Source organism: Anser anser (genome assembly GCF_964211835.1).
Source record: "Anser anser genome assembly, chromosome: 14".
Lineage (NCBI taxonomy): Eukaryota > Metazoa > Chordata > Aves > Anseriformes > Anatidae > Anser > Anser anser.
Genome location: NC_139735.1, coordinates 727,952 through 743,047, shown reverse-complemented (window position 1 = coordinate 743,047; position 15,096 = coordinate 727,952). Strand labels below are relative to the sequence as shown.

Genomic DNA, 15,096 nt, shown 5'->3' with positions numbered 1-15,096 from the left:
ATCACAGTGAAAAGCAGAAAACACGTTCTTAAACTGAGAGATCGATCATAATTTTATTCAACTGCTCTGTTCGAAGGCAGAGCATATCCTGATATTTCAAAATGGTTGAAAAAATGTCAAAACGTTCACAAACCCAGATGAATTCACCCAGAATGAAAGAACGGAAACTGCAGCTCTTCATGTCATAAGCAGAATATTCTGAAGAGCAGCAGACATTTATGGTAGATGAAATAACAGACTCCAATAGAATTTGGTTTAAACCTCTGGTTTGTGGATGATGGCGTAAATATTCATGAAGCATTCAGTGAATTGTACAATGGACCATGGACATCAGCAGAACTAATTGTGTCAGTAATTAAAGGTGTTTTATTGCACCTACATCAAAGAAACTTCACTGGTGCCAATCATGCTGCGATAGGATGCTGCTACCCACAGAAAATGCAGCAACGACACTACTACGAGAAGCATCACAAATTTTTATATTCATCATCATTGGTGCACATTAAAGCTGTCAAGCCCAATACTATTAAAATCAGTAAAGCTCTAAAAGATGCTCTTGAAATTTCCATGCTGCCACATCCATTTGAAAATCACCTAAATTGGATATTGCATTTCAGAACATAAAATAGGCCTGAAATCCTTCAAGCACATTACTAGATACTCGGGTTCTCTGTCCAGCACGTAAGACCATCCATGGGGAAACATTACCTCACATGTACTCAGACGTGTCATTTACTTTGAGCTAAACAACCGGACGGGAAAACCATCCTCCAGGAGCTAGCTTAATGATATCAGTGTCTAAATTCACAAGGAAGAGAAATGCTTCTGTCCTAGTTTTGAACAGGGTAGAGTTAATTTCCGCTATAGTGGCTGGTATGGCGCTGTGGTTTGGATTTAGGAGGAAAATAATGCTGATAACGCAGCAGCGTTTCAGCTGCTGCAGAGCAGTGCTTACACCAAGCCAAGGACTTTCCAGCCCCTCACACCGCCCTGCCAGGGAGGGGACAGGACCGGGACAGGTGGCCCAACCTGCACAGAGGGATGTTCCATGCCACGTGGTGTCATGCTCAGAAATAAAACCGAGCAGAGTTGGCTGGGAAGCTGCTGTTGCTTAAATTGTCTCTCGCTCAACCCATGAGTTTTACTTTTCTCCTCCCCCAGTTCTGCCCATCCTGCTGAGGGGCAGAGCGAGCGAACGGCTGCGTGGTGCTGAGCTGCCTGCCGGGCTAGACCACAGCAGGAAAAACACTAATAGGAGCTTGTGACCCACCAGCTTCTCACAACGCTTTGTAAGTGGAGCTACTTGAAAAATCATTTTTAGAGAGAGTTCTGTTAAGTCCTTTGCATTCTTTCACTCCAGAACAAAACCCACAGAATTGTCCCAGGACCACGACACTTGCAGAATACCGAGCAGAAAAAAACACAAGCTTACTTGGTGTGTGCAGTTCTGCTTTCAGATGTGATCAACTGATTGCTCAGCTTCGGCTGCTGCAAACAAAGTGGCAGAAAGATCACAGAAGTCAGTTCAGAAATATCTCAGCTCACTCAACCAAAGTGAACAGCCCTTTCTGAAATGGAGTAGCTGATTTGAGTGGCCACCAGGAGCTCAAGAGCGCAGTTTCTGTGTTCTGACATATTAAAACAGGAGTTCAGTCCACAATAGGATAATCAGCTGGTAGCCACAAAGCATAATCAGCTTTATACACAGGAAAAACATACGCGCATTGTAGAAGCAATTTAAAAAGCCTCAGAAAAGTAATATCTTTAAGGCCTTTCCTAAACGCTAAAGTAACCTTTCATTGCTTGTTTAAATACCGTGAGGAGCTTTGTGCCATCACCGCGCTGGTCCTTGTTTAGCAACAGAGGGTGGACCAGCTCCTACTCGAAATGTGCTACCAGATGAATGCAGTCCCCAGGCCGTCCTCCTGTCTGTGCCCAGGAGGAGAGAGATGAGGAGACCCATATCTGCAGCAGGTTCTGCAGGCAGAAAGAAATGCACATCTAGAACAGTAAACAATAACAGAAGGAACCAAGATTGGCTTCCAAGGAGGAAACGAGCCCGATTTCTACTGGGAAAATGTTAATATGCAGGCTGCCTAATTGAAATGAAGAGATACCCCCCTGATTTTCTCCATCTAAACAACTGGCATTTTGCCTCAAACACACATTCTTGAAAGCTGCTGACATATTCTCAGAGGCCTATCGATTTGTGCAGTGCAGATGGCATCCAGCGAGCGGGCTTTTCTCCGCACAGCTCCGAGGACACCGGCGCAGCGCAGCCCCACGTCCCCGGGCCGGCTCTCACCGCCCACTCCTGTGCTCACCCCTGCCAGGGGCACGTCCCCACGGCCAGGCGCAGCACGGGGCCAGCAGCCCCTCGGCAGCACAGCTCTGCCCGGCCTGACTGCAGCTTCAGGTTAACACAGAAATCAGGGGAAGATTGATCTGAAGTGGCCCAACTGCCGCTTACTCCGCTAAACGCTCCGTTCCGCTCTGGCAGAACGATTAATGCGTTTTCGTTAGGCACTTTCATTCTAAATGGGGGGAAACAATTTTCACTTGGTATTGAATTAACCCCCTACCTACCTCTTCTGAGCAGTGTACATGGGCAAAGGCAAACAGCTGCGGTACAGAGGCTTTGCCTTCTGGTCCCAAGCAATCTCAGAACGCGTGAGGACGAGGGAGGAGCTGGAGGTGCTTGCAGCCCCCGGTGCCAGCAGCAGCAGACAGCTCTTGCCAGCACAGGAATCTGAGCAACGTGAAACCTGAGCACTTTGTGGAAATGGTAGAAAAATCTTCACCGGTTACTAAGTTTTATCATCCAGATATACCATTCTGAAAGTTTGGTTTTGACTTCAGCGTTGCATTGCATTTCTTGGGCTCTGTTGCCTCCCAGAAGCGGAGGCCTTTTCCCCCCTCCTCCTGTAGGCTTCCAAAGGAGCACAGGCTCCCGGGTGCCTGCATCACCTCTGACTTCAGAACCCAGATGATCTCGTGCCTGGAGGAAGTCTCATCTCTAGTGACCTGCAGCAGAGCTCTGAAAAACTGCAGAGGTATTTTGGCAACAACCAAAGACACTCAGGTCCGATCGCCAAAGTCCGGGAGTACCAGGCAGTGCCCTGAGGCTCAGGAACAGCTGGTTCCTTGCAGCGGGACACAACAGGCCCAGGCCTTACCACGACATGAGCAGCGTGGCTGCAGCTTTCGCCATTTTCTGTGTCCCCAGCCTGCACGCTGATGCGTCAGATCTGTGAGCTACAATTTGCAAGACTAGCATCCTATGAGCTGGCTATCTTGGCAGCACAAACTGTAACTGCAATAATACCATTTTGTTCATCTGCAAATCCTGTAGCAGGAAACACGCACCCAGCACCGTGACTGGGTCGTTTCAAATTCAGCACAAAGCAACCACGTAGTTACCAAAGCCTGCAACGCAGCAGGAGCTGAGCTGCAGCAGCTGACCACCTTAACCGCCCGCTACCTTAGTGGTGCTCCACGAAAAGCACCCAGTGGCTTGGGAAGGAGACTTGTTCCAATCCTACACACCTTCAGGGCACGCTTGGACTGTAGACTCCTGTCCAAGAGGTGCTTTAAGGCAGGTAAAACAGTCCTAAATGCCACACGAAAACCCTGTGGAGAACACGGCTCATACTCCGTGCTGCAAGGGGAGTGATGGCATGCCGAAGACGGACCCTGCTGTACACCACACACACAGACGGTGTTCTGCACCATACAGAAAAATGCAGGCTCTGGTCTCTTGATTTTTATTTTTTTTTTTTTTGAAGAGACATTCATCACTATGGCAGGTTTCCACCTGATAACACAAGGGGTGCGTTTTTTTCTCTGCACCAGATCCTGACATTCTAAAAGAGGAGCAAGCACCAAGCAGAGCACGGGGAGGCGAGAACGGAGCCAGCCCACGCCCCAGCGGGTGCTGCCTTCGCCGCCCATCCACCACGTCCCTTGCCCATCGGTACGGAGTTCAGCTAACCCACTGTCCTGCGCTGCTGTTTTTAAACCCTGTAGACAAGCCTGGAAGCATGCTGCCAAGAGATCAGGCTCCACGGGCTTTGAGGCAGGACCAGAGCCTCACCCTGCGCAGAGTTTTGTTTCCAAACCTCCGTCATAAGGAAGCTCCATAAAAGTCACAGAACGCATGAGGCCAAGAGCAGCATTTGACCATCTGCAGTTCTTCTGCAGTTATGATCATTTTCTGACGAAGATGCCTCCCCTCTCGCCGGATGGATCCCCATGAAGCCTCCTTCCCCCGCCACCCAAGGGGCGGCCCTGCCCCTCGGCAGCAGCAGCGATGCCGCTGGAGACGTGCTGCATGCAGGCAGCCGCGAGCGCGCTGCATCTCGCACAGACAGGAGATCGGAGCTGGGGAAGCGTTACCTTGCCAGCACGGTGGCATTTGTATTAAACTGCCCAACAAGACAACACCTGGCTTGCTCCCCCCCAGCTCCTCATTGCCATCTTGTCACAGCCACATGAGGGGTTCATGAGCACAGCCAGAGCCCACGGATGCTCTGATCTGTGCAGAGGAGTCAGAAACCATGCCACCCTTTGCATACCGCAGAATAAACCAAACACCTTATGCCCTGCTTCTAAGGGATCAGGCACAGATCACAGGGAAGAAACTAAAAGTGAAAAAACCCATACACCCCAACAACCACCTGAGCTCACTTGTGTTCCTGTGCACATGCTAGTAGTTTAAAAAAAAGACTAATTGATATTGTTAACTGCTGGCTTTTTTTTTTTTTTCTGGGTGCTGCTTCTGAATACAGTTCAGAAGAGGCGCAGACTGCTGACAATAGTGAACCAAGTAGCAGAAAAGCTCCAGTGACAGCTTAACGAAGCCCAGGATCCCCTGGCCCACAGGGACTGCAGAAGGACAGCTATGATGCGGCTACGTCAAGCTGTGAGCGTCAGAGGACGTAACCAGGGAATTCACTGATTGCTGTTTCTCATAATGCAAGAATAAGGAGGCATGAAATGAAGTGACAAGCAAGAAGTTAAACTAACAGATGGCGATCCTTTTAACACCAAACACAGCTAAACCGCACAGAAGCGATAGGATAGATTTGTGGAAATAACGGGCAAAGGCTAACAGTGCAGAGAGAAGCTCCCGCCCCGGAGCCCCGGCAGGCAGGGAGGCCCCAGCGCTGGCAGGTGGCACGCGGCGCCGCACCCTGCCCTCGCCCTGCTCCAGCCACCTCTGGGACACGCGCCCGCAGCACGCCGGCTGCGCGGGGCTCCGGCCGCCCCCTGCCCGCAGGCAGAAGCCCTGCCGGGGCCTGCCCTGCCGGGGCCTGCCCTGCCCGGCCTTCACACCCGCACACAGCAGGGCCTGCAGCAGCAGCGGGGCGCCTGCAGTTGTGAGAGCTGTGCCACGAGCACAAGGTCCGGAGCGGAGCAGCAAGGTTTTAAAAATCAGCCTTTGGCCCCCCTCTGGCAGCAGACAGGGGCCGTGGCTTACTCCTGTCCGAGTGGGCAGGGGCTGGAGACAAGGCCGCGCGGGCAGGAAGCCATCCCAGAGCCACCGAGGGGCAGGACAGGTCACGAGAGCAGATGGACTACTTTGATTTGTGTAGACGTATTACGATTAATACTTTGTGTTCACTTAACAGGCGTAAAAAGCCACTGACTATTCGTTTCCTACGGAGATGAAACGAAATCGTTTTCCTCTTTGTTAGACAGAGCGGGTGCTGACACGGCTGCTGGGATTTAGCAACATCCCCAGCTTCCATATGCCCGTGCATGAAAAGACATTTTCTGCCTCTGTGCCAGCCCTGCTAATTGAAAACATTTACAGAAAGTTTACACCAAACCTGTTTTCCACTGGAAAATGTTACTGTATTAAAAGCTCTTAAATAACCAATTGACAACATTTCATTAAATACTGTCAGAAGTGTCAAAACAAGGCATTTTAATATTAGTTTTCCATTGCCAAGCTTGTTATTATTTTTAATACAAGGCAGATTCATCACAGAAAGACACTTTGATTGATCTTAGATTTCCAAACTTTCACGTGAATTCAACAGTTAAATTTAATGCCAAAATACATGATTTCTGATCCCATTTGAGACCCTTTTCAGAAAGGCGTATGAGCTAGAAGTAAACAGGACCAGGACTTTTAGGAACTCCTTCCCCATCGTGCTGCTGGGTCCCACCTGCCCCACGTGGCAGATCCCTGCCCCGTGAGGAGCCCGAACTGTTTACAGACCTCCCATCAACCATTTTGTAGCACCAGAGGCATGAAGGCAGGGATTATTCTAATTTTTAAAACAAATATGGACCTGTAAGAGGTCCATCAGATTTTGAACAGACATAAAACAAAGAATGAGAACAAAACCCATGTTGCCAGCAGCCGTTGTGATCCTGCTCCATGCACTATGCAGGTAGAACCATTCTGGCTGCAGAGCCCATGCAGCCTTAATTCAAGCTTATTCCCTAATGAAGATTAACAGCCTCCTGCAGCTCTGCATTAAAGAGGGGGGTGGAGGGGTATAACAAAGTCTTACTTTAAGAATGACCTCAAGAATTGCTTTCCTAACCTGGCCTAAATTAAATAAGTCTTTTTCAAGAGACTGCTTGCACAAATTAAAAGACCATTTGAAATATAAACCTTCCTTTCCACATCACAAAAGCAAGGCAGAAAGAAATCACATTCTGTTCTTTCCCAGTAATTGCACAAGGGCTCGATATTAACCTGGTCAATGAAACTCAATCAGTTGATCATCACAGGTAACACCGAACAGAGCAGGTAGTTCTTTCTTGGGAACACTTCCCTGCAAGTGAAACAAAGGAGCATTTACCCGATATTCGCTCCTTGCTCACGCATTTCGAGCTCACTCTGAAATTGCATGCTTAATGGGATTTTGAACGATCACCTGCTACTGCTGGAAGTAACCCCCAGCTCACAGGCTCGCTTTTACAGAGCCTGCTCTTACAGGCTAAGCTGCGATCACTGGTCATTAGGAAGGGATTTTATGGAAGGAAAATGGGAAAGCGAAGACAGAAGAATTACTATTTAATTCATGATCTTCTGGGCCCTCGGTCAGTGATATTAAGAAGAAAAATCTTCCAATAAAGAAAAAAAAAGTAATAATTTCAAAGTGATGGGAATTCTTCCTAAAAGAAAAAAAAAAAGGAGTTCATTACAGTCTAAAGCAGCAACAAGTACAGAAGAAACATAAGATGAAATAGCAAGAAAAAAAAAAAAAAAGAAGTCCTGCTCCAAATTGCAGAATTTTCCCCTGGCTCCGGAGATGAAAGCCCACGAATTACAGCCTAATCTACCGGGAGGCAGCTGCCAGCACTGCCCTGCCCTCCCGCAGAGCGGGGCTCACCCGCAGCCAGCTCTGCCTGGAAGAAGGGGAGCAGAGAGCAGCAGCGCCAGGGCGGCACCGAGGTGCTGCTCCAAGCAAGAACGCACCGGAGAAAATCCCCTAATTGTTGATCCGGCATCAGCAGGATCATCCTGTTACTTGTCCCTGAGCCTGCTTGTCCCCCGTTAACTGACACCCTGCGTTTGTCTCTGCGGGCAGCCAAGAGAAAGGGGACGGGACCTGTGCTCGCTGCCACCCCCCCAGCGCAGCCCCGGCCGCGGGCAGCCTCTCACCAGCGGGCACAGCCGAGCAGACAGAGCCCGCTGCAGGGCCCAAGGACACCCGATCCCATCGCACAGCCGAGAAACTGAGCTCCAAGCTGCTGGTTTTCCCCAGGTTCTTGACTCCTCTCACTGCTCGCAGCCAGCGGGCAGGAGAGCCGCAGCCGGGCCCGGTGACCCGTCGGGACGTGCTGCGCAGCACCGGAGGGCCGGGGAGGACAACGGCAGTGCCACTTGGCTCAGGCCATGCAGCAATAGGGCTAGAGGTGAAAACACGATTCAGAAGCCATCGATTGCTTCTAATACAGTCAACAACGATGCCAACGCAAGCACTTCTCATTAGCTCCAGACTGTAGGGTCTCACAACTAAGTGAGGCTCTCAGGCACTGGGTGTCCTTGCAGGAAAAGGCTTGAAATGCGAGCTGGACACATCCCACGGACACACGAGTTCAGAGTCCCCAGTACTACCACCGCACCCAGAACAGGTGGGAAGGAGGCACGGCTCGTGGTGCTTGAGCACAGTGCCTGGCCAGGAGCTCCACAGCACTGCTTGGGCAGGGAACGCCAAGGAGAAGGGGGCCCCTGATCCTCCCCACGCTGCCGGGAGGCACAGCCCTGTCCTCCAACAGCAGGAGGAAATTTTATCCTGATCACAGGGTATAGCAGCAGACAGCTAACCCCGAAGCTTTCTCTGAGCCCAAGGAAGGCATCCACTCGCTAAGGGAACAGCTGCATTTTCCTTCTTCTCACTAGCAGTACAAAACACCAACAATTTCTAATGTATTTAGATGGAGTGCCATACAAAAAAAAAAATCACTGTAAAAGATTTATCATCATCAATTTGTTTCTAGAATAAGCTATTTCGGCCACTTGTAACATTAGTTGAGCCTAGCTTTCTTTTAAGATGCAATTCACCACCAACTGTACAGCTTAGAGACTCGCTCCCAGGCAGATAATTATGGCTGCAGGTTTCAGATTTACGGTTCTGCCAGCTGTGTGTTAGAGACCGTGCTGGGACACAGCAAAAGGCAAAGCTTTCTTTGTTCACCTTTGGTTTATCTGCAGTTCCAGTAAAACTGAGATCCAAACAACAGAGCAAACATGTTATTTTGGTGACATCTAAAAAAAGAGCATTTGAAATCATCCAGCAAATCCTGCAGCCTCCTCCAGCTAACAAAGGCAGTAGGCAACAAGCGGTTGGGGATCAACTCAATAAAGTCAGAGAAGTGTGCTGTCCATGCTCCTGATCTCTGGAGTGGAAAAAAGCCATGGACAAGTGCACTTCATTGCCATCAAACCAGGACTTAGCCCTCTCTCCCAGCAGCTAACGTCATCGGGCCTGGGTCTCATCTCGTTAGGCAGGGAGCGCTCCTTCTTCTACCAACATGACTGGAATTGGAAGTTCTCAATCCTTTTTTTTTTTTCCTCCAGACAAAAGAAAGTCCAGATAGTGACTGCCGGCCCTGGCAGTCGGTGCAGCAGAGCCTAGTGCCCACCCACCCCCACGCAGGGGGACAGACTGCAAGCCCCGTGCCCCGGCAGAGCACCGCGCCTGGATCCATAACCAGAAAGGGGCAGAGCAACAGAAGCTGCATCCGCTGATGTGAGAGCGGTAGGTAGAGCCACTGAGCCTCATGTAAATACATTATTGATTTTTTTCCTCCTCCAGATGGTGCAATTCAGAAAAAAAAATTGTTTTTAAATTATGCCTTGCAGAAACACCAAGAAGTGCAGCTAATAACAAGCATATTTCAGGTGAACACCAACCTCCTTTTCTCTCCCCATCAAGTGCAAGCATCCAGAGTACTGCAAGCACTTTCTATAAATTACCTGCAGCCCGTGGACTTGAGCAGAAGGCACTCTAATTGCAACTACAGCACGGCAACCTCTTACCTAGCGCTCAGTTGTGTTTCCAGCGGTATTCAAAGATGGCTACAGAAAACAACTCAGGTTAGTTGCACAGTTCAGTGTTACTCTTGCCTTTCCTTTTAAAGTAAAATAAAGTGTACCCAGGAAAAAATCATTTGACTATGAGCCGGCATGCTTGTGCCTTAAGCATGCTCAGAGAGGCTTCAGCAAACAGCGCGGGCAGAAGCCAGAAGCCACGAGCTGGCTCCTGCTGCCTGCCTTGGGCCAGGCGTCCCCGCACGGCGCAGCCTGCGGCACCATCCCCACCACCACCACGCAGACGGCTTCTTGGTAAGGCACTAATTAGGAGCTGGGGCTCGTTACCAGAGGCTGCTTTAAAATCAGCAGGTGGAAGACCTGGCAGGGCTGCGTGGAGCTGCTGCTGCTGCAGTCTGGGGAGGAACAGGGAAGCGTGGTCCCCTCTGGAACTTTAAATGGGAAGAAAAGGATTTGAGTCAACGCTTCCCTGTTGTTAGAAGCTGAAGCACCCCTGTCCTTTCCCCACCATAAAGGATGGGAAGATTTCAACTCCTGCAGCAGGAGCTGGAACGTGATTTTCCATAGCAAAGCAAAGGCGAGAGTGAAAATGCACAAGTTTCCCCCCCAGAAGCCCATTGCTCACTTGTAAATTAACATCAGACCAACAAACGTAACTACTAACACCGTTTTGCTACCAAAAGCCGCTTGTTAGACCCTTTACTCCCTGAGGACATTAAGGTGCATTGTCATGGATTTTGTGCTTGTTCTGGTTTTAATTTCTACGCACCAAGTAAAAGTCTTCATTTCTGGAAAAACATCCGTTGGCCAAAGCACAAGACTGCTATGCAAACTGCTGCCATTCCGACAGAAAACAGGAGCTCAAGCCCTCTGATGTTATCGTTACAGCTGATATTTTCTGAGACCAGTCAGCAGGTGATGCAGCAACCCTCAGCACCCCGACAAGCCTCAGGAAGTTGCGGGCACGCAGAAGCAGCGGGGCCCAGGGAGGGGGAAAATAAATGAAAGAAGAATGTCGGTTTAGGGTAGACGGGTTCACTGAGTTCGGCTGGAAGGAACTTACAGCGTTCATCAGGCCCAGCCTGATGACCACTTGGCCGCTTCCAGGTTTAACCAACAGCTAAAGCATATTAAGGGCATTATCCAAGCGCCTCTTCCTCTTCACTGAGGGCGTTGCCAAGACCTGGGGACCCGAGGCCCCCAGCGGGTCCTTCCCATCCAGGCTCTCCCATGACCTTCATGGAGGAGGCCACTTCAGATAGAAAAGGTTTAAGCTTTTTCCCAAAAAATTTTGCTTCTGAGAAACCAGGAACATGCGCACTGCCTTTTTCCCCACCTCAAACTCCGTACCAGACCTATTAATAAAGCGATGGACTTTGTAGATACCGGGATCTGGTACGCAAATGTACCCCCCTCCTAGCAACACACAGGGCTGATCTTAGAGAAAACTAAATGGATTCCCCATGCACTCAGGAATATTTCTCAGCTAGCCCCAGGATTGTCTACCTATAAAAATTGCATCCTTGTAATTCCAGCTCCTCTCAGAAAACCTGACCAGCTATTCCTGCATCCTGCAGCTCAGTAAGAGCAGGCTGCCCCGACTGAGGAAGGACGAACTGATTTCAAAGCCCCAGGCGCACAACAGCCCCCCGGGAGCTGCACCATGCCCCACGAGCCCGCACAGCTCCGGGCTCACCTGGGGAGCAAGGCTGCAGCTGTGACTCCAACGCCTGCTTCGCATCTTGTAGGGAATGACAGAAGCTAATGGGCAACCTCGAAAAAATAAAATAAAATTTAAGACTTCACTTCCTGGCTCTTTTCCCAGTACTTTAAAAAACTGCTGTAAAGTAGGTCAGCATACGGCGTGGAATTTCCCAGCTATTTGCACCTCCTAACATAAAGGTGAACACCAGAGGGGAAGGACTTGTACTGCGAGTGAAAAACAGGCTCAGGGACATCTTAAAATACGAAAGGTGGCTTTTGGCTGGTGGTCTGCTCAGGAAGCCCGCTCCTGGAGCGGCCGAACACAGCCGGGATGTCACGGGCACAGACCCTGATGGCTGCAGAAAGTCACGGAGATCGGATACATGCAGATTTTGGATATAACTATTGGCTCCTATGTGCTCATGTATTTTAAAAATAATACACCTGACAAGATTGATTGAGGAAAAAATCATCGGTTTCTCATGTTAAAAGTCAGACTGCATGACTTGATGTTACGTGAGCTCCGTCAGGTAGATCAAGGGGAGCATTTATCTGTGAGAGCTCCGCATCTACCCTAACTCAAGCATAAACACCCTGGAAGCTTCTGCGCTGATCTTACAAGCACGAGGAAAGCAGCGGCCACGAGGAGCTAGCACGGCCACGAGGAGCACCAAGCAGAGCCCGCTGCAGGGGAGCAGCGGAACAGGCCCTGACCAGAGCTGACCCTGAACCAAGGCATCAGAGTGAAACCATTCTCCCAAGACTTATCATGAAGGATAAAGTTGTTGTGCTTACTGACAAATCTAAACATGTGTGGCAATAGAAAACACATCAGCCTCTGTAGGAAGCAGCTTTGGGGGATCAGAGTTCAAGCTGATCATACAAACGACTCCAGGGATGCCCGTGTTGCACCACCCCACCCCTACGTTTGCACTCCTTGTGCAGAGCCTCGCAGCCCAGCACCCTGTTTCGGACCTTCTCTGGCACAGAGGCGGACGCAGGCAGCAGAGGACGGCTCCGGCTCCCTCGCCGCGGGGAGGCTGCTGCAGGCGCCAGCAGGCAGCGGGGAAGGGATGCTGCAGGCAGGAAGCGGCACCAGCAGGGGAACTGGCAGCACAGCTTCCAGGAGATCTCCCTCGTGTCCAAAGCCTGCAGTTTCAGTACTAGCCTTTATATCACATTCAAACACACTTGCATTTTTTATCCTTCTTTGGATTTAGAAGCAAAGAAAAGTATTGAGAATCTAGATGTTGCATCACATTCCCCAAACGTTAATTTCCCTCCTGTTTCTATTTTTACTTCCCTCTCTCTAAAGAGATGTTAGGTTCCTGGCAGAAGTAATTGCCAAGAAGTGATTTATTCACCCGACAGGAAGAAGACGAGAGGTGAGATGTTCGCTCCTGCCCCAGAGCAAGCGTCCCCACGGACCGAGCCCAGCCACCCTGAGCAGCGGGACGGGGAGCGCCGGGCTCTGCCCCCTCCACCCCGTCGCCCCACGGCTGCTCCGGCACCACCAGCAATGTGCTGGGGCACCAGGAGCGAGTTTTGGGGCACGTCTGCTCAGAAGGATGACGGCGACGCGGCGAGCAAACCCCAGCCACCAAACACCGGCTCTCGGGCCTGATCCCACACCTGGCTGCTGCCAGCCCCACAGCGCAGGGGCTGGGTGCTCGGAAGCCCCCCGGGAGCAGGGCCTGGTGCAGGGACCTGCTGGCGACAGCCTGAGCCCCCCGCCCGGGCACGAGCCTGCTTTCCTCTCCTTATACAGGGAGAGAAGCTGGTGGCCAGGTTGTTTATACAATAACAACAACAGACGTACTTGATCAGGTCAGAGACTAAAGAAAAATTTGGATAACTAAATAAAACCCATGATTGTATACATACACACACACACGCGTATGTAAAGGTTGTCAGCAATTTGCTGTTGTGCTTCTGAATCCAATCGCAGTACTCTCTCCTGGAGGCTCAGGCTCAGCTGCTGTAACAGAAAGAGCTCATCTGTATTTAAACACAATTTCCTGCCTGGTAGAACACTTCTCATCACGCTGGGTTATTATTAATTACTGCCTTTGCTTTATATTTCCTCATAGTAAAGGGCAACTTGTGGGTCTCCGCAATACCTGCAGAGAAAAGCAGTTACAGCCTCGTCGTTGGCAGGTAGCAGAGATTTTATGGGGCTTTCCGAACAATATACATTCTGCTTACTTGTTAATGAGATTTATTCTAGTACTTTGTTTTATTGTAGCACACCAACTCAGAAGCTTCACAGCCATTACACGACAGCTTCTCTGACCAGTTTTTAGTATTTAAAATCTTTTTTTTCCTGAGGTGTTACAAAGGGAAAAGCTGAACACGGAGAAGGAAAGTAAAGCTTGCTTATAAACCTCACGCAGAATCTCGATTTAAGTCAGCCCGATTTCAAGCAGCAGTTACGCTATTCAGGTCAAGCTGCAGAGCACTGCCATCCCCTCCAGCACAGAAACCCGAGAGCCAGAGGCTCCTACCTGAGGCCGGCACCCAGGGGCAGGCAGAGAGCCACAGCAGGAGGACGAAGCAAACTCCAAGCCCCTGCAGCAGCACCCAGCTGCCAAGAGAGGCTCAGGCCCCAGCGGAGATGCAGCCACCTGTTTCCCAGCAGCCGACTGAGTATTAAATAAAATCCTGGCGACGCCCCCCAGGTGTCTCCATCGCAGCCACCAGCCACCAGCCTGCGCTCCCACAGCACCGAGTGCTTTCCTGGTGCGCTGAGGGCCAGGTGGCATCCCTGCCCCGCGGCACAAGGAGTGTCCCTTCTCGTCTGACGCTGCCTCTGGACAAGTGTTTTGGTGGGCAATTTCTCATCCCATCTACCTGCGATAGATGAACAGCTTTTCCTTCTCACACCAGCTGCAGGAGCTACAACCACACAAATACACACAGTTGTTTTTTAAATGAGATTCATTACAGTTTGATCGATTTTCTGTGCATAAATATTTGCAGAAGCTCTTTATCTTCTTCCTAAGAGTTGCATCTTTCCCCCCGAGTGCTCAGGAAGCTGGCCGCTTTTCATATTAACCATGAAGAAAGTGCTGTAGGCTTAAAAAATACAAAGCAACAAAGCGTAGCAATGCGAGCAGCGTTAGGAGCACAGCAGCGCCCCTGACAAGGGCTCACTGCAGGCACTCCGCTCGCTAGCAGGAGGGAGGGAAGAGTTTCCCAGGACGAGCACACGGCACGGCCCCGCTCGGCCCAAAGCTGGGCCAGAACCTGCCTGCGCCAGGGCTCGGGCTCGCAGCAGGCGCCGGGCTTCAGGGCTGCGGCCCCGTCGCTGCAGGCAGGCAGCGCTCCTGCAAGGCTGCCGTGCCCGAGGGCAGACGCAGGGAAGAGGCAGGCCTTTTCCCCCGGCTGGGGAAGGCAGCAGAGCTGCTGTCGGAGCATCACGGCGCGGCGGTTCACGCCTTAGGCTCAGCGGGGCAGGAGGCTCGCTGCCCGCCTGCTGCCGCCCCTCCGCCTGCCCCACTCCTCCGGCAGGCAGCAGAGCGGGCCCAGCACCGGGCAGACGATCCAGCACGGCTCCGTGCCTCCCTGGGAAGGCTTTTCCCCCGTGATGGACGAGGATAGCAGGGAGCTGACTGCCTGCTATAGAGTGAATAATGCCAGCCTTGACTCTGGCCGTGGCACGAGCCGTAGGCTGGGTGTCGTGCCCTGAAACCTGCCGTGCCACAACACCGAAACGTGGGTGTCTGGCTGCTCGTGGCCGTGCTGCTGCCCTAGTGAACGTGAACGTACCCAAACCTGCCCAAATTTACAAGGCACCCGCTCGTGAGGGACCAGGCTGGAGCCCACGGCGCCAGGCAGCAGCGTGGCTGCGAGCAGCTCCTGGACGGGGCCTGGGG

The 15,096-nt window shown here is 51.2% G+C and overlaps 1 long non-coding RNA gene across 1 annotated transcript in view; it reads right to left on the bottom strand.

The window, feature by feature from the left end:
- Positions 1–14,343, bottom strand: part of LOC310881357 — a 96,803-nt gene extending 82,460 nt beyond the window's left edge. The window contains exons 1-2 of the long non-coding RNA XR_014572315.1: positions 13,726–14,343; positions 13,106–13,199 (exon numbers count right to left, since the gene is read on the bottom strand). This is a non-coding gene — a long non-coding RNA (uncharacterized lncRNA). The remainder of the gene's footprint in view (positions 1–13,105; positions 13,200–13,725) is intronic.
- Positions 14,344–15,096: the final 753 nt, after the last annotated feature.